The sequence below is a fragment of the Amblyomma americanum genome, chromosome 7 (genome assembly GCF_052857255.1).
Source record: "Amblyomma americanum isolate KBUSLIRL-KWMA chromosome 7, ASM5285725v1, whole genome shotgun sequence".
Taxonomy (NCBI): Eukaryota; Metazoa; Arthropoda; class Arachnida; order Ixodida; family Ixodidae; genus Amblyomma; species Amblyomma americanum.
The window spans coordinates 44,102,607-44,122,362 of record NC_135503.1 but is presented as its reverse complement, the minus strand read 5'-3'; positions in this window follow the sequence as shown (position 1 = coordinate 44,122,362).

The window sequence follows — 19,756 nt, the reverse complement described above, 5'->3', positions numbered from 1 at the left end:
CGCCGGCAAATGACAAGCCCCAACAAAAACGCCCGAGTCGAAGCGATGAAGAAGACGACCTGCCATCCGGGCGCGGAAAGACGACGGATGCACGCCGTTTCTCCACGCAAGAAAACCAGCGGAGGCTGCAAAAGAGGCGGGCGGTGAAGAGGGGGGGGGGGGGGGGGGGGTGGAGGAGCCGTAATTAAAAATAAACCGAGTCTGCTGCGTCTCGTTTGCGGCTGCAGGCGCAGATTCGTCGCGGCGGCGGTTCTTGTTGATGGTGGTGTCGCGTACCCACCCTCCTTTCTGCCGCTGCGAAGCAGTCCGGAAAACAGTTCTTGGCTGACGTGGCGCCGGTGGCGGAGGCAGTGCTCGTCGCTTTCGGTGCTTTCTTTTGTTCGTGTTTTGGCGAATAAGAGAGATGCCTCCAGGGTTGGGACCCCCCACGCTCGACTGCCTGTCGAGGCTCTCAAGCCGCGGCTGGCGTATTAGTTGCGTTCAGTGCAGCCGAGGCTTACGCGGTCGTAAAAGCCGGCGCTAAGAGGCTCTGGTGCGATGAAAGAAGCAAGCCTCTTCCGAGCTTCGCACGTATCGACGAGAAATTACAATGCAGTCAAGCAGTTTTGACGTAAACTTGCACGCAGTGCGAAGCGTTTGCGTTCCATACTGGTTTTTATTCACACTGTTCTGCACACTTATCAAAAGGAACATTAATGGATTATAAAGGTGCAAAACAATTAAGTTTAAACGTCCCTCAAGCAGGGCAAAAAAAAAAAAAAATGCGATCTAGAACATTTTCTGTCGTTGCAATGATCTCCAAAAGAATCCGCGCAGTCACATTTCATAAATAAAACGATCCCGCCAGGGCCTCGCCCTATAATGTACTTTGTGGCGTTCCCCGTGAACTATCTAAACTCGATGATGCGAACCCTCCGCGTTCTTAACCCGCTGCGTCCAGAATGAGGCACATGCTTACATAGGCAGCGACGAGTGCAACGGTCTGAGCGTTCGACTGCCGATCTTCCTACTATAGTTGTCCATGCACGAACATGTCGTGTCGGTGTCATTTGTGACAATATTGAACCAGGTGTGAAGTTACGAAAATGCTTTGCAAACCAATTGCTTTCGCGGATGGAATTTTTATTGACACCAGAAGTGCTCTGCATCAGGTTTATGCAAAATTTGGATGCAAACTATCCACTAGTTTCCGCGAAAAGGATGAAAATTCAGAACGAGGAACTTCAATGAACTTTTCACGACCTCTGATTCTGGATGATGAATTTCAACGCTGGGAGCTGTCCTTGGCTTATACAGGCCTGAATGTGCTGAACCAATCGATGCAGATGTCCTTCGATTCCAAGCTTCTCCTTGGCAGCATGAAACAAACAAACAAACAAACAAACAAACAAACAAACAAACAAATGTCCCCGAGCAATGAAGCAGACTTGGTGTCTGAACGTGGTCTGTCTTTCAGATGAGCCTTAGAAGTTGGCGTAGGCTTGTTCATGCTGCACACAAGTACCGCAACCGTGGAGGCAGTCTTCTCCGTGGCCCTCGAACCGGGTTGCTACGGCCGTCGGAATGCGTTTGCGATGCCGGCTCTGCCGCCGCTTTTAGAAGGACTTCTTACCATCCGGTGCACTATGGCTACGGAGCCCAGAGCGGGTGTCTTACGCTCCACCGGAGCATATAGTTGCGTGCAACATGACTGAAGCTGTAGTTAGTGTAGAGCCTAAAATTTAATGGACAAATCGCATTATTTTTTTTTCTACTGCTGATGCTAAGAGCTGCATTAACAACGCTGATGGAGCTCTTCGTTGAGCTTTAGCCACAACAAGAATGGATAAGGCACTTTCGAGCAGGCTTCGTAGTATGTGATGCAGTACAGTCTGCATGCAACTCCGGGGTTGGAGTAGAAAAAAACTCTTTGCTCGACTTCTGAGCTCGGTTATTGTAAACTCACCCCTGAAGCTCCGTCGGATTCGCTTCACGCTGGATGTGTACCCGGTCTGCCCGTGGGCGGATGCATGGTGCGGGCGTGCGACAGACCGTTTTCCAAGTACCGCAGAGAGGGCGTTGACGCTGGGTTTAGTGTTCGTTTACGTTCAGGCAACCAGAAATTATTTCTCTGTGACGAGCAATTTTTTCCTGCGAACGTCCCGCCGGTGGCTATTCCTTGAAGCACTATCGCTCTAATTATAACCTACAGCTACAACACATCGGCGGCAACAGCCGTAGGGTTCGCGTTTATAGAAAGCGACCTGAGCAGTTATGCTCAGCACGAATAACGTGTAGGTTAGGTTAACCCTCTTTAGTGGCCAGATTGTGAAGGAATCAAAGAAGAAAATCATAACCTTCCTATTAAGCTAGCATATCACGCCCACGTTCAAAATCCAATGTCAAAAATTTTTAACCTCCGCTAGAATTTGAGAAAACGGTATGCCGCGAATTCGAAACAATGGAAATTTGGTCCATTTCGTGCAGCTAGACCGAGTCGTGCGAAAGACCAACTCGAAGGCCTCGAACCAACTCGAAGGTCCGCTGATAGTCGACAATGTTTATACAACAAACGTCTTCCCGTTTTTCCCCGCACAAATTTCTCACAGAATGAGAGACAAGGAACTGTTGAACGCCAACTGAAAGTCGCCCATTCAACACGGCTTCCTCGCAGTGATAGCTAAATGGATCTCGGAAAGGGTTGCTTACTGAGAGCACGGTGGCCTCAAACTTTTTACGCACGTTTCATGTAGTAATTATTATACACGGAGTGCAAGGGTATGTCGCGATTTCGTTACGTTAATGGGTCAAGTTAGATAAGCTGTCGAGAAAGTGAGGCCGCCTGAACCGCAGTGAGGAAGGTACAGTAAGGAGGGTTTAACGTCCCGAAGCTGCAGGTGCCGCAGTGGACTCCTCCGGATTAATTTCGACCAAGAATACGGTTCCTTGACGCGTAGTGACATTGCACATCAGACGACCGCTTTTAGAATTCGCCTCCCTTGAAATGCAGCCGCTGCGGCAGGGATTCGGTCCTGCGACCTTGGGCTTAGAAGCCGAATGCTAAGCTATTGAGTCACAGCTGCATGTCATGTGTGGGAAGAGAGAAGGGAGTGTAAAGGGGGAGGAGGAAGGAATACACACCCCCGACTCACCATACTCTTCCGATTCGCATATGAATGCACAACTCATCAGGAGGATCAACCAGACCTTACCGACTTCATCTTGAAGTCAGCTCCAGCCGCATACCGTTTGTTGTGACTCATGCTGACTGATAGCGGGTTGTTTGACGTACATAAACATCTTGCTGCGTGCACATCGCAACATTCCTCTGTTCCTTTCCGTCGAGGACAGAAAAAGCTGCAAATGAAAGAAACATTTTTCATCGTAAGTATAGCAGTGTAGCCGGTATAGCACATTATATTGAAAACCAAACTATTCACGGGTCGAGACCCTCAGTCTAAAGATGTTTGGCAGAAAATGCTTGGCAGAAATACTGGGCAAAAACAAAATTTTCGGCTCTCCTGCCTTATCAGGAACCAGACGGTTCTATTTTCTACCGAAGAAAATTTTTATGGCCTAGCTTGTACACTATAAGCTGCGTTGTAAGAGGCAATGTGCACAAATTTATTTAGACGCTTCGTTCCTTCAATACATTTGACGGTGTTTATTTCCTTGTTTGTTCTTTCCTTTCCGTTTCCCGACTCCTTACACTCCTCTCGCAGGCTGAAGTTGAAGTTGAAGTTGAAATTTTATTAAGGAATTCAACAAAGTTACAATCGTATACAGCGAGAGGTCCCATGGTATAAGACCGCGGGTGGGACCACCCATCACAATAAATTTCAATAAGCAACAAAATAGGAAATACACAACACATTAATTAGCGAGGAGTTAAAGTTATTAATGCGATATCCTTACAGTTCACGTCAGGAGGGATATGCCGTCCGGTGTCGCGAAATTCCCTGATTGGTCGGGAGAGAACGTAAACAAATTGAAATTAAAAATAAGAAAAAAAACATGTGATTCATGTAAATATTGGCACCGTCAAGCATAGCGGATACCCGTTACTTCAGCTAGCAGTACGCATATGGCAGCTGATGGAAAGACAATTGCCGAAAAACTGACACACACACACACACACACACACACACACACACACACACACACACACACACACACACACACACACACACACACACACACACACACACACACACACACACACACACACACACACACCACACGCACACACACACACACACACACACACACACACACACACACACACACACACACACACACACACGCACACACACGCGCGCGCGCCGCGCAAATTACTACAGAAGCTGCGACAAATGCAACATTTAATGGTACTGCATTCCACTCTTAAGGTGATTTAAACTTCCCCGTAGTTTTTTTTGTCATTATTTAGTCGCTTGACTGTCACTGCCGCCTTAAAGACATCAGAAACATTTTTACTCGAGCCAGACATTTTACCGCAGTGTATGAATTTATCATGCACCAACGGCTGTGACAAAAACGCAGATAACGTGCCGGACAGTAAGGGGAGAGTTATAGGAAAACGAACTTTGCGTGTTGCTTTTCAGATCTCAACAAACAGTTTTATGCATCCTGCGCACTCTCACTGCCGTCGCTTGCAAAACATGAGGCGCTGCAGCTGCGTTCTATTACCCCCCTTCTAACCTTGTTGTTTCTCAAGCAAGGCCATCCCTATCCTCCTGGGCTATTACCGGCACCTGCTCCTCCCGAATTACTCTCGTCGCTGAAATCTAAAACGACGCTCTCGCTAGCTTAAAACACCGCGTCTTTTTGTGCTCTATACTAAAGTAGGTGGCGCAACATTACGTCTTATTGATCACCCGACTCTGGAAAATACGAGGCATTTTTGGTTGGCTGTTCGTTCGACCTGAGGCTGTAAGGAATTTGACGTGAGAGAGAGAGAGAGAGAGAGAAATGAGAGAGGTTAATGGATACAGGAGGTGTCTGGATTGAGGATAAGAATTTGGCGTGGTTTGCCAACAGTTCCACGCGCTTCCCAGAGGACAACGCGATATTTGTGGTAATATCGCACTTCGCAATCTTTTGACTGTGGCTGTATATCACGAGCTTCCACGCATAGCTGCCGCTGTATATACACGCAATTTGCGAAGGCGATACGGCAATCGCCGTCAATTCTTTTTCTTCGCAGGAGGAGACGAGGGACCGGGGTGCGGCCAGAAGTTAGGGGAATCGATGTTTTTCGAGCACGCATCAAACATTACCAGATATGAAACTTCGAACCAAATACAACGCTTGGCATGTTAGCGAGCTTAGCGGTCAATTTTCTCGGATTCGGAGACTGTGGCGCCGCCTGTCCAATTCAGCATCAGGCTATCAGCGACACCCCGCAACTTTTTGTGTCTCCGCCATAAGTGATTGATCCTGTGTTTTCACCACCGCGTGAGCAGCTCGCCTGAATGAGGCACCTTATTTATTTATTCACTTAACCAGAGGAATGATACACAGCCAGTCATGAGTCATGACAGGGTCAGTGCGCCAGTCAGTGTCATAGTCGAGACAGACTACTAGCCACCGAGTTTTTGGCCAGACGGGATGCTGGATTTCCGTACATGGAGTCGAGCCTGCGGAAACTTTATGAGCTAGAAAGATCAGAGAGCTCTGCCGCTGCAGTCACAAAGAGCATGATGTTCGCAGAACGAAGCCAGCCTGGAGAACAATAAAGGCGAACGCTCGTTGGCGCATTGACACCGCGACAACCTGGATGCTCTCAAAGGAGGGCCGTGCACGCACGCAAGCAGCGCCATCGGGTGGCTGAGGGAGCCAGACGTGAGAAACTCGGGCGCCGGTCTCGCACGCAGAGCCAGCCGTAAAGATAAGCGACGCAGGGGATAAAGCACCTACAGGCCGCCGGCTGGAGGGGAAAACGCTGAGCTGCCCCCCCCCCCCCCCTCTTTCTCTCTCTCTAATAAGAAAGGAACGACCCGAGGCGCGCAAAATGGTCACCGCGCGCAGCATTCTTTCAACTCCGGGACTGCGGCAGCGACGGCGACGAAGATAACCGCGGGCATCGGTCGTGGTCGAAGGCTGAGACGAACGGCGCACGAAACAAAGCGGAAAGAAGAACCTTTTCTCGAGACCCGGCTGTAGCGAGCATACGGAGCGGGTCGCTCACTCCTACCCCGGATTGCGAACAGAATTGGAGTAGAGAACGAGAACAGGGGCCAAACTTTCACCGCCACCTTCATCTTCTTCAGGTCTTTCTTGCCTTCTATCTCGTTCTTTCTTCATTTGAGCTGTTATTCTTCCCCGGGTCTCGAAAGTGGACAGGCAGCGATTGCCAGCGTGTGTATCCGCCGATGGCGTGCTTCGGTGCGGTTCATTATTGTTTCGCCCGCCCCTGACGAGTCCCAGGGCAGTTCTTTCTTCGTACAGAGAAGGAGAGAGTCCCGCACTGGCGCATTCGAACGAAGCGGTCGCTGTTTTAGTATACATGCGTGCTCTACGGCTCTTTGCCGGACGAAGTAGTTGACTCGAGGGCACATATAGAGGAGCCGGCTTTGAGAATGCCCCCCCCCCCCCCCCCCCCTCTCCCCGAGGCACTTCGGGCTGCAGTGAAGAAGAAAGAGAGGGGCGCACAGGTGTGGAATTATGACACCCGCTCCACTCTCCCGCCTGTTCGGCGTGGTGTGTGGTCCTGCGCCTTGGGTGCTCTCCTGAACGCTACGTGACTGACGACGCAGCGACGGGTGCGCATGCGATGCAGAGGCCCCATACGGGCTCCTGGAGACTCTGCCATCGGCGTTTCTGTTTTTACAATGATCGATACGCATCACTGGGGCGCCACTTTCCGGAGTACTTTCTTCTTCACTTCCTCTGGAGAAAAATGGCCTAGTCGGCGTAATTTGTCGTAAGATGAAACTGGCTTCGCCTGCTGGGCAGTCAGGATGATATCCAGAGGTAGAACAGTGAGTAAACAGATTAAACTACGGGTGAGTGGATGAATAGATAGAGGCTGACCCTTAGTAGCAAGGCAGTGGCAAGCGCCATCTTGAGGGAGATGGTCATGTTTTCCAAAATTTTCCACCCGCTAGCCAATCCAATACGGCAAGGGTAGTAAAACATTGTGTACTGTCGAAAGCATTTGTCTTATTTGAGGCTGATCCATAAATCCGAACTAAGTTGTGCCGAAGTAGTGTACTGGTTTGGTATTATGGTATTCATGTGTATTAAGGCCGCTTTGGGGTGTTTGCAGTCTCGCGGTGGTATTAGTACTAGTATGGAGGTCGTCAAGGAAAACACAAAGATGTTACCTTTCCAGGATCACGTGACAGCCTTGTGACCAAAGACAATTGAGTTTCGTAGTGTCTGTTGGAGTATGAAAATCCGCGATCTGTGTTAAACTGAGTTCCTCGTTGGTCTACATGTAGGAAACTTTTAATCGGCTCAGTATTAGATTGAAATAAACTTTTTTCTTTGAAAAAAAAATATTTTCTATATACTGGTTCATACGGGCCCATCGAAATCTAGAGATGCTGCGACTTCACTGCCGGTTTGGATCCTAACCAAAGTGCATGGGCGAAGTAAACGAATAAGTTAGTTCCCAAGTAATTAAATTTCAAAGCAAGCAAGGGAAACTAATAAGCAAAAGACGTGTTGGCAAGCCTGATTTGCGCAACGATCATGCTGAAGTACTCCGATCACTTTAATCAATATCGGTGCAGGCTAACAAAACGTGCAAGTAGCATGTCACGAAGCAGATCGGTGCTAGCATACCGTGGCCATGGCGGCTCTCTCTGCGGCTACGATTATCGATCACGAGCAATGATCTAAAGTCACATCGCTGCTTAAAAGGGCCCATGAAAAGTAGCGAATAGAGCACCGCGAGCGATGTATAAGCAAATACAGGCTCCGAACGGCTCAGAGAGCGTAACTCTATCACTGGGAGGGCGAAAAAAAGGACCGGCATATGATTACGAGCAAGAAATTTCGGCTCAAGTGTTTCGTTTCAGAATTTCGACAAAGGAAGCAGTTTTTATACTCACATTTTCTTGCTTTGTTTATCTGTATTTGTTTTCTACAACGCTCTTCGGGCCGCGGCTGCGGCGGGTCTATTGTGTTACGCACAGGCAGAAGTGAGTTCTCCCTTGAAGGCCGCCCCTAATTTTTTTTTGCGCGGCCCCAACGGAATTTTATTTCTGGCATGAATAATGCAGCTGCTAGGCCGCCAACTAAAGAGCTAAGGCCGCATGCGAGTATTTCGAGCCGCGAGGGCCTGCATAGGAAATTGGGAAATTTGACAACAGAAGAGCTAGTGGGGGTTGGCCCCAGAAATAAAAAAGAAACGCCTTAGCCTACATATATGGTCTTGAGAATAAAGCAAAATGCCTGCATTCTAAAAAGTGCACTACGCTGGCACAAATTGAAAAGTAATATAAAACGATTAAGGGCGGAATTGAAAGTGAGGTACAGGGCGCTGTAAGGCTGATCATATTTCGTATATAGAAATTCGGTGGTTACGGCGAGTGACTTTGACGTTGAAACTGCATATACCCAGCTCTCCAACGCAGATTCCTGCCTATCCAGGTACCCTATCCTTGGGAGAGCTGGGCCACTTCTCCTGTTGCACTCCGGCCAATACTTTGGCAACTTCTCGATGTCCATATCGCGCAACAGTTGAGCGATATGGGCTCCGGTTCTCTGTTTTGAGACGACGACCCGGACCAGGGTCGGGAAATGTTTTTTTTTTTCATATCTCTCTTTCTTTGTAAAGTGTCTGCGCGTGATGTTCACTCGCTGTTCAAATTGTGTTTCGACCAAAGCATCCGAATTACCTCTTATGTAAAATATATCAACGATGTGCCAGACCAATGGAAAGCTATTTAGAGAAAAGGAAATTCGTGATCGGTCCGTAGTCACAGGATGGTGACGAGTCATGCAATGCGAATCTCTGGGCGTTAGCTTCGGTGTGACAGCAAATAATTTTTTTCAGGCATATGTTCCGTCTTCTTTATCGCGAAGTCAGACAGAGATCCGGACTTTGCCAGGACTGCACTGATAATCTGCAGTTTCGGTGATTGATTTCGGTGGCTTTTGAACCAACCACCTTCAGCAGATTTTGAACCAACCACCTTCTCTCTCCACAATTACACCTCCCAACAGAGGCAGGTGTAAAAGTGTTAAGTAACATGTGGCGCTGCGGATACTGACGCCAGTGCCGACACCGAGGACTACGACGACACGAAACTGAAGAACGAGCTAAAAGATCTAACGCTCTAAAAAAAAAATGGCTGTTGAATCATGCTTGTGCAGAAGTCATTGGTTTAGTGCTCATACTGCGTTCTATCTTATATTGCCGCTGCACTGCAACGCACGTCAATCCACGAGCATCACATGCAGCTCGCGTAATGTAAAACAGATGCTTCGTTTCTGCTGATGTCAGCGCTTTTGCGAGCTGCAGCCGACGCATAAACGAGTACGACTACCTTCACGACCGATGATACATTTTCAACTCATCCACTCATTTGTAGATTTGTGCAGGTAGGATAAAGAATAATCGGATTAGAAAAAAGCCCCCTTGTAGTCTCTGGTGATGACGATTGTTCGGGCAAACAAGGTAGCGATATTCGGCGCCTGCTTCAAGATATAATAATAATAATAATTGGTTTTTGGGGAAAGGAAATGGTGCAGTATCTGTCTCATATATCATTGGACACCTGAACCGCGCCATTAGGGAAGGGATAAGGGAGGGAGTGAAAGAAGAAAGGAAGAAGGAGGTGCTGTAGTGGAGGGCTCCGGAATAATTTCGACCACACGGGGATCTTTAACGTGCACTGACATCGCACAGCACACGGGCGCCTTAGCGTTTTTCCTCCATAAAAACGCAGCCGCCGCGGTCGGGGCTTCAAGATTTGCAAAAGTTGTTTTGCGTAAGCTTGGTTCGGCGATTATGTTGATTTGATCTGATTTTAATGGCGCAAAAGCAGCTTGTACAAAGTGAGCAACGGCTAACTGGTTTGGTCTGCACGACATGAAAAATGACCCCCCCCCACCCCCCCCAAAAAAAAAAATCTTTCAAACATTTTATTAAGCGAAACTGAGCATCAGGCCAGGTGAGAACTTTTACATGAAGGAAAACCGGAGGCCACCGCTGCAGTGCAAGTTCGATTGCAGGTTGGGCGTTACCTTAGCTTTCGTGTCCTTGGCTACGATGGTCGGCCACCCATCGATACGAATCCAATCGCTGGTTGAACAGATTCACGAATTTGATTTCGAATCCTGTCCATGATTAGCCCGTCCTAGCTCCATGACCTCCCAGAACTGCTTCGCGGTTTTACGAGGGAGAAGATGTACAGACCGTTTCGCATCATTCGATAAGGTTAAATTCAAGGCAATTTAATTAGAGGTTTGGTTTATGGTTTATGGTGGTTCAACGTCCCAAAGTGGCTCAGGCTATGAGAGACGCCGTAGTGGAGGGCTCCGGAAACTTCGACCACCTGGGGTTCTTTAACGTGCACCGAAATCGCACAGTACACGGGCCTCTGGAATTTCGCCTCCATCGAAATTCGACCGCCGCGGCCGGGATCGAACCCGCGTCTTTCGGGACAGCAGCCGAACGCCATAACCACTGAGCCACAGCAATTGGTCCTTTTTAGCCTGTTAGGCAATTAAAAAATACTGTTTACCGATATGCTTGGACAAGATGGCCGCCAGGCCAGGTATGACAACCTCCAAGGCAGTGTTCGCTCTGTACGTGTTACAGGTGTCTTTAGAACAAAAGCTGTATCGAAATAAAATTGCACACCGTGCATATAAGGCAGAGCTCCCGCGCCCAGAATCCGCCGTGCACGCATTCAGAGCGTGTGCTCTTTGCCGATTGTGCCCCGGGGGCGGCACGCTGGGACCCACGGAACCGCGCGCAGCTGACTCGGCAGTCTCGTTCGGGGCCCGAACAACGTGCTCGCATGCCAAAGGGCAAGTGCTGCGGCGGGAACCAGAGTCTGGGCCACGATCGAACACGGCTGCAGGCCCAGCTCTTTCTTCTCCGTTTAGGGATGGCAGGAAAACCGCCCGGGAAAGAGGAGGAGGAGGAAACATCCACGCTCTCCCCATTCGGATGCAGTGTCGTCCCTATTACCCAACGTGCGCTGCATGCACGGCACGCGTGCCTTCCCGAAAGAGTCCCGCCGGCCCCAGCGGGGGATTCACGTTCCCCAATAAGCGATTCGGGAAATTAGGCCCTATTCCTGGATCGGTGCACACGTCGTTCTAGCTCGCCCCAGGTCGCTTGCCTTGTGTAGCGATCGACGCGACAGGGTCGTGGGACAAGTATGTGGAACTTGGGAAGAGAAATCGCTGCTGTCGTTGTTGTCACTGCTTGGCGAGAGAAAAATAGGAATAGGAAAAGGTCGCTAAGCTCCGGAACAAGTAATGCTGTTGTAGCTTGTCAATAAATCATTACGTGGCTCGAGCTACTCGGTGAAATGAAGGAACATGTATTAGAAGGAGATTCCAGATCGCTCAGATCTGTTGTCATCTGTTTCGTCATCTACAGGCGTTCACTTAACACACAATCTGTCCTTGGTAAATGCACGTTGACTATACTCTTCTAATCCGGCAAACCGCACGCTCGGATTCTTACGCCTCCACTTCTCAGCTGAAACTCATGCCCAGTTTTCGTGGAATGTCAGCAACTAGTAGCGCCATCTGTTGGCCGCCAGTATAGCGAACACCACGTAATTGAACGGGGATATATTAAACTCCGAATTTCGAATAAGCTAGAGAGTTCTGACACATTCTGCCCGGACATGGTGATTATCATGGCCAACTATTCCGCCTTGACGCAAAATGTAACCTTTAAATGCTATAAATCCTGCAGTACGTGGAAGATCCCCGACCGTCCGCGCGAAAAACCGACGTGCGGCGCACACCCAACAGACGCCCACTATGCTTTCACTGCGGCGAACCAAGCCACCTCTATCGCACAGCCCCTACCGCCGTCTGGGCCTTGAGGGGTTTCCCGCCGACTCTCCTCGACCCCACTATGGCGAACGACCCCGGGCCGTCGCGGATTTCCTTGAAGACCAACGTAGGCTTCAGTCTCATCGGCCGCAGGCTCCAAACATACTGTACTGACAATTCATCATCTCTTCCCTTGGAGCTGCAAGCGATTTTAAGTGCCATAGCAGCTTTACCTGACGGTCCTCCTTATAACCAGGTGCACCTGTTTACTCATTCACAAGAAGCTCTGAACCATATAAAGAAAGTCCGTGGTTCCCAGTTTCCCAGTCCATACGTGCTGCTTGTCAATCTTACCTGGCACCTATACTCATCCACTGGGTTCAAGCTGGCCCAGATGTCGATAGCATCGCACTGACATGATATCTCGTTTAACGGACGTTCCACAAACTCCCCCTGCCTCTTTGCCACCAGATCCACTTCTGACCCATTTAATATCTTCAGCCTCCCTCAGGCAGCGTACACTTGCTCTTATTCCTCCGTGTACATACCCCCCCCCCCCCCCCCTCCCGCCTATCACGGGTGGAGGAGGTCTCTCTGAGGCGGCTGCGGGTCGGAGTGGCCCTTACGCCTGCAGTTCGCCACCAGTGGCAAAATGAGATGATTCGTGCGCCGGAAAAATGCCCTCACACACCCGCTTCTGCAACGGCTGTCGACCATCTATTGTGGACATGCCCAGGAACTTCGCTGCCGCGCTAGCGTTTTTCGAGAGGCAGGCCTGTCTTCAAACAATGACTCCAATTTCCACTTGTGGCTGACAAAAAAACATTTAAGGCCGGAGATTATGTGACTTTTTATACATAACCGGACTTCATGCCTTTTTGTAACGTATTATAACGTTCGTTAATGACGTCACGTTTTATGCCGTGCGGCACATTTAGCGTCACAAATAAATAATAATGCTATAAATGCTTCCTGCGTTCACATAAACTACACCGGTCATAGATCAATACGGTGTACCGAACAATGGAAACCCCCAACGGTGATTCTGAGTGCACGCCGTACGGGGTGGCAGCCAGGCTAACTAAAAGCGTGCGTCCATGTTTCCTGAGCTTGCAGTCCCGTTAAGCTTCACTGGTATAAGGCGCTACATAGTTGGCCGGAAATAGAATATGCATGCCCTATTTGAGACCCTCATCAAATAACTTAAGCAAACACCTTAGAGCGCGTTCGAAACGGGGCCACCCGCTTTTTTTTTTCCAATTCCCTTCGAACAGCGCAATGAAATTGACCCTTGATGTTCCCCTCCTGATCCCAAGGTCGCCGGGTCGACCTCTGCCGCGGCGGGCATATTTCGATGGACACAAAATACAAAAACGCCCATGGGCATTGCGATGTCAGCGCGTTTATAAATCAATCCGGAGCCCTCCACTGCGGCGTCCTTCATAGGCCCCATGAGTCGTTTAGGGACGTTAGGCACCACAATTTACAATTTCTTCTCCTTTCTCGGCGCCGTAAATATTTCGGTTATGCCTTTTTCATAGGATTCATTACGCTAACACTACTCTCAAGGGTCCGTCATTCCTTCCTCTATCTAATGTGTTATCACGTAACGGTCATAAATTCAAGGTGGGCATCCCACACTGGCGAACCAGCCTTTGAATTAGTTCCTTCTTCCATCGCAGCGACAATAAATGGGGCCACCTACCTGTAGGTGGTCCACAGTAGTTCTCTGTTGACGTCTTCATGCGCTCTGCTAATGCCCAGAGGGATGACAGGGGTCTATTCTCAGCCTTAGCTATTTTCAATGCTCTGTGCAATGTAAACACAAGCTGTTATCTGCTTATATCCTCTATTGGCTGCCATCAGTGGTTCGAGAGACAAGATAAACAACTGTGTGAGTGATCCGTCGGCAAGAGAGGAGGGTATTAGTTAGGATTTTCTAAGGCACACTACCGAACCGCGCGGCAAGAAAGGAAGGTATTAGTTAGGATTTTCTTATCACATTACCGAACCGCGCGGCGCCAGAACCTGTTTTTATCGTGCTGGGCGAATCGCTGTATACACCAAGATGAAGAAGGTCGCAATAGGCTAAATATAAATAGGCCTCGAGATCTTATAAAACGTCGGATTCAATTTAGAATAAACAAGTTACGGAATAAAGCAAAAAAAAAAAGAAAGATGAGAAACAGTGCAGCGCAGATGCTCTTGTGCCTCTAGGCTATCCTCCTCTCTCCCTGCAGACAGCATCAGCGACGCGTGAGCCAGATTGAATTAACTCAGCAAATTGGTTTTCCCCAGAACCGAACCTAGTGTACGTTTCCCGCGGATGCCGGGTCTTCCGGCCTGGAATGATATAATACTTTTTTTTTTTGCTCTTGTGTCTCGAATGTGATGTGAAGGGCCGACAACGTAAATAGAGGTTCGTCCGCAATTTATTCGTTCATTATTGTGGAGGGCTGCTGAAAGCAGAGGACACTGCTACAGCGAGCCCGCTTTCGAGGACCAGCGGAAGGTTAGGTCGGTATCAGGAGCCAGCTATATTGAGGGAAACGTCCGTACACCCCCGCACGAGACCGAGATTTTCGAACAAATTTTTCGCAGCGTACTAGCGGCTTACTCCGCCGAGTAAAGTCTGCAGTCGGTTAGTTCTTTCTGGTGCAAATAAACAGCCCGACGTCCTAGCCGAGAGGATAGAAGCACCATGTGATGACATTTGCAGTGCTAAGCAGACACGAACGCAGCACACAAGGACACAGCCCAGACTTCCCGCTTCGTCAAGAGTGAGCGATGTGTTCGCATATGTTCTGCGTTTGTGTTCGTGTTTGCTGTCCAGGTATCAGCAGTAGCAAACATCGTGGTGTCAGAGTATCAGCAAGACATCAGATTAGCAACGCTATAGCGCTGACTTACAACGGAACGCATTTGTAACTGAACTTTTTCTCCTTGGTTTTTTAATGCTTTTACGCAGAATTTTATTGTGTTGCGCCGCGTTCTTTCATCTCCCGGACTTCTCTTCCTTTAAACTTGATGCGCTTTTGAAGCGGGTCGATTGTAAGTAAACGTTAGTGTTGTCTCCAGTGGGTGGCGCTGTCTTTTCTTTTTTTTTCCTCCTCCGGTCATGGTAAGGAAAATCTACGTTGACCTCACTGGCACAGAATATTATGAAGCCCATTTATGATATTTGTGTCGATTATTTTACTTCACGGACATATAATATGACTGCGCATGATCCGTCCGTCAAAATTCGGTGACTGGGAAGGACTTTGCTCAATGAGATGGTCCCGACCTGCTTCTCCCAGACACCTCGCGTCAAGTGATTCGAAAGACGCAGTCACCGCTTAATTGCTGACTTGGCTCTACATTGATTGAGCGTAAGCGCGAAGCCCGTCGTGCTGCGCAGCTTCCGGCTCGCTTCATCTCGGTTAACCTCACAACGGGGTTAACCCACCCAGAGTAAGACACCTCTACTGCGCCATACCTTCTTTCATAACCTAGCCGTAACCTTCTATGGCTCCCGTTTTTCATTTCCTCCTTTATCCACCCCTTTCACACGTTCTTTATGCCTTCTCTCAGAGTGTGGTTCGGGTCCACACAAAGTGAGACAGTTACAATGTCTCTCCTTTCTTCATAATCTCCCCATTTTCCACGTGCGAGCGAGCCCTTTCCAATCGCGGTGTTTCAATAATAATTGTTTTTTGCGGAAAGGAAATGGCGCAGTATCTGTCTCATATATCGTTGGACACCTGAACCGCGCCGTAAGGGAAGGGTAAAGGAGGGAGTGAAAGAAGAAAGGAAGAGAGAGGTGCCGTAGTGGAGGGCTCCGGAATTATTTCGACCACCTGGGGATCTTTAACGTGCACTGACATCGCACAGCACACGGGCGCCTTAGCGTTTTGCCTCCATAAAGACGCAGCCGCCGTGGTCGGGTTCGAACCCGGGAACTCCGGATCAGTAGCCGAGCGCCCTAACCACTGTGCCACCACAGCGGGTCGCGCTGTTTCGACGTTCCATAGTTTCGATAGAGGTGAAATGCAAAAGCGCCCGTGTCCTGTGCAATGTCAGCTGCACGTTGAAGATCCCCAGGTGGTCGAGACTAATTCCTGAGCCCTGCACTACGGCACTTCTTTCTTCCTTTCTTTTTCTTTCACTCCCTCCTTCATCCCTTCCCTTACGGCGAGGTTCAGGTGTCCGCCGAGATGTGATTTCCTTTCCTCAAAAATCCCTTAACAATTCAGTGTTAATACTGCTGGTTAGGATGTATTTTGTTTTGTTTTTTTTGAGGAAGGAACTGGCGCAGTAACTGTCTCACATATCTCGGTGAACACCTGAACCGCGCCGTAAGGGAAGGGATAAAGGAAGGAGTGAAAGAAGAAAGAAAGAAAGAGGTGCCGTAGCGGAGGCATCCGGTATAATTTCCACCACCTGGTTATCTTTTACATGCACTGACATCGCACAGCACACGGACTGCTTTTGCGTTTCGCCTCCATCAAAACGCGGCCGAGGTTGGTTTGTCCATTTCGCACCGCCTTTTCATTCTTCTTTTTTTCACTCCAAGAGATAAAAGCACTCCGCTTTTATCCTACACGCGTTCTTATCCATCCTGTCGGAACGCCATCTTTGGCGCTGCAGGGCACACCGACGCGCCACAGGAGTGAACGATATTCGTTGAAACAGACAATGCTAAATGGCTGAAATAAGAACAGAGAATGAGAAGCCGATTCCTACCGCGACACGGTGACGGGGCGAGGTCGCCAATACTATATAGACGAATGGGCGCGCCGCACAAAAGCAGGGCGCGGAAATCCAGCAGCGGCGGGAAAAGCGGAAGGAAGCGGGCCGTGAGCAGTGAAAGGAAATTGCAGTTCGTCGGCGTAATTGTGATCTATGGGCCAGGCCGTACGGTAATATGTGCGCCATCGCTCTGGGCGTCCTGCGCTTTTGTTTTATTTACTATTTTGTTTTTTACCCCAGTGGGCTGAAGCGGGGAAGCCGAAGCGTCAGCGGATTCGGGCTGCGGCCGCGAGATGTCGCTGACTCGGCACGGCTCGCGACTTCCCCAGCCCGGGGCTGTAGATGCGGGGCCACTGCCGTCACACCCGCCGAAGACATGGACGGCGAGTGATGTGTTCGAGGCCGGGGGCGTTCCTCCCTGGCCTTACGCTGCGAAGAAGGCGCGTATAGTTGGTATAGCTCGTGAGAGGGAGGCGCATCGCCACACCACATCGGGGTCGTTGAACCGAGCGTTATTGTTATCCTGTTTACAGAGGTAGCTGTATGGATGACTCGACAAAACCTTCCATGAATGCGTTCTGTGGGGTTTACGGCGTAGTGTAGCGTGCCGGTCGTGACTGGCAAAGAAAACTTATTCACGTCACCGCGCTACAGAGTCATGTGATATACCATTCCGCTCACTTAGAGTGGAGCGCTTCACCAATGACAATGACCAGCGATGAGTGTTTCACCAAAGAGATTAGTTTAATTTGGTTTAGTTTAGTTTAGTTTATGGGGGTTTAACGTCCCAAAGCGACTCAGGCTATGAGGGACGCTGTAGTGAGGGCTCCAGAAATTTCGACCACCTGGGGTTCATTAACGTGCACTGACATTGCGCAGTACACGGGCCTCTAGAATTTCGCCTCCATCGAAATTCGACCGCCGCGGCCGGGATCGTGCCCGCGTCTTTCGGGTCAGCAGCCGAGCGTCTTAACCACTGAGCCACCGCGGTGGCCTCACCAAAGAGATTGGATCACTAGCTGACCTGTAAAGAATGTATCATCTGCTATCATGTGATCCAGGTGTGTTGTCTGTGGTATTGCCTTATAGATCAGTGTTTATCGCTACATGTAGAGAAGTAATGAGAGGGGGGGGGGGGGGGGGGAGGGGTAAAATCTTTGACTTCTCCGACTGGCGGTAAAACAAAAGGTACGAAAGTATCCTCTTCTCTTTTTTTCTTTGAATTTTTTTAACTCCTTTAGAATTTGTAGCATTCATTCCGAAGAGTCCCGTGTGCTTGATATTTCAAGAGAATCAATGACATTTGCCCTGCACACGAGGAAACGGCTTCTGAAGAAATTTCCTGCTGTGACCTTCTTCTGCGACGGTAGGTCCAAGCGCTTTTAATAATAATTGGTTTTTTGGGGAAAGGAAATGGCGCAGTATCTCTCATATATCGTTGGACACCTGAACCGCGCCGTAAGGGAAGGAATAAAGGAGGGAGTGAAAGAAGAAATGAATAGGTGCCGTAGTGGAGGGCTCCGGAATAATTTCGACCACCTGGGGATCTTTAACGCGCACTGACATCGCACAGCACACGGGCGCCTTAGCGTTTTTCCTCCATAAAAACGCAGCCGCCGCAGCCGGGTTCGAACCCGGGAACTGCGCTTTTGCGCTTCTTGCAATCTACCGGCCTGTGTGAAAGACTAACTGGAACGCCTTGTGTGTGTGTGTCTCCATGTGTGCACGTTCCTTTTTTTTTTTGTTTTCCTCTCTGTCATCTTTCAAACCCCTATCCCCCATCCCCAGTGTAGGGTAGCAAACCGGAGACTCACATCTGGTTAACCTCCCTGCGTTTCCTTTTCATTCTCTCTCTCTCCTGCTGTGAGCTACGGATTCGATTCTGCGTGGCCTCGTCAACGCCCGTATCCGAGCCAAGCGCCGTGATGGGGAAGCGACGCCTTGGCAGTCCCACGTGTGCTGTGAGCAGCATTCTCAGCAACGTGCGCTTTATGATTACTCGGCGACATTGTAGGGACGTGGTCAAGTGTTCATGGTCGATAAAATCGCTGCAGATTGGTTGTGTCGAGGGTTGTGCGACTGTGCAAGCTCAGTGTGTTAATGGGTTTCTTACGTTTAAAATTCTCGAGTGGCACTTTACCGCATTACAAACAAAATTTTAGTCCAGACCCGCAGCGAACTGCGAGGATAGTCGCAGTGCGGCCCCAGTTGAGAATTCATACCCAGCAATTCTGCACAAAAGCGTTTTTGAACGGGAAACCATTTATGAACGCATTGTTTTTTCATATAATGTAAGATTTCACTATAAACATCAACATATAGGCAGATCATCCGACTGCAGTCTTGAATTTTTTTTTTCCTATTAACGTTTTTGCTATCGCCAAAAGCGTTCCCCATTACTTTTCTATCGGAGTCTGAACTGTTCGGTGCGACCGATAGAAACAGTTTCAAAGAAAGGATTTGCTACATATCAGAAGAATGGACCATTACCTTCAATATTACCGTAAAAGTATCTTACAATTTTCCAATTTTCAGAATTTTTTGTCCGAAATTGCTGGACATGCAGAACCGCTGTGAAAATGCAGGGCTGTTCTGGAGGCAGGCATAATAGCGCTGTGTGCTTATACAGAAGAGATGCAGGACTGTGCAGTGAACGGGGACTATGGAGGAGATTGAGTATAAAAAGCGCTTTGTGTTGACTGCATCATCCATATTTCCTATATGACAGTTCTGCATCTCTGTCTTGTACGAACTAGCTCAGCATCTTCGCATAGGTGATTTACATCGCACTGACCTCCCGTACTGGGTCGGGTACTCTCTTCGCTGGAAGGCTTCTCTGTTTTGACAGCGGCCAGATATGTCTCATAAAAAGTTGCTCTCGCGAAGCCAACGTCTCGCTTCGACTTTCTTCGCGTACGATCGGAAAACAAACACGCTCTCCCTCAGTAGGAAAAGCGCGAACCAGGCCAGGAGGTAACAGGAGATGTCCGCGACCTCTGGACCACAAATGTTTCTTCACGATCGCTCAGCGCCGACCATAAATGCGCTTTTAGAGCCAAACAGCGCGGGT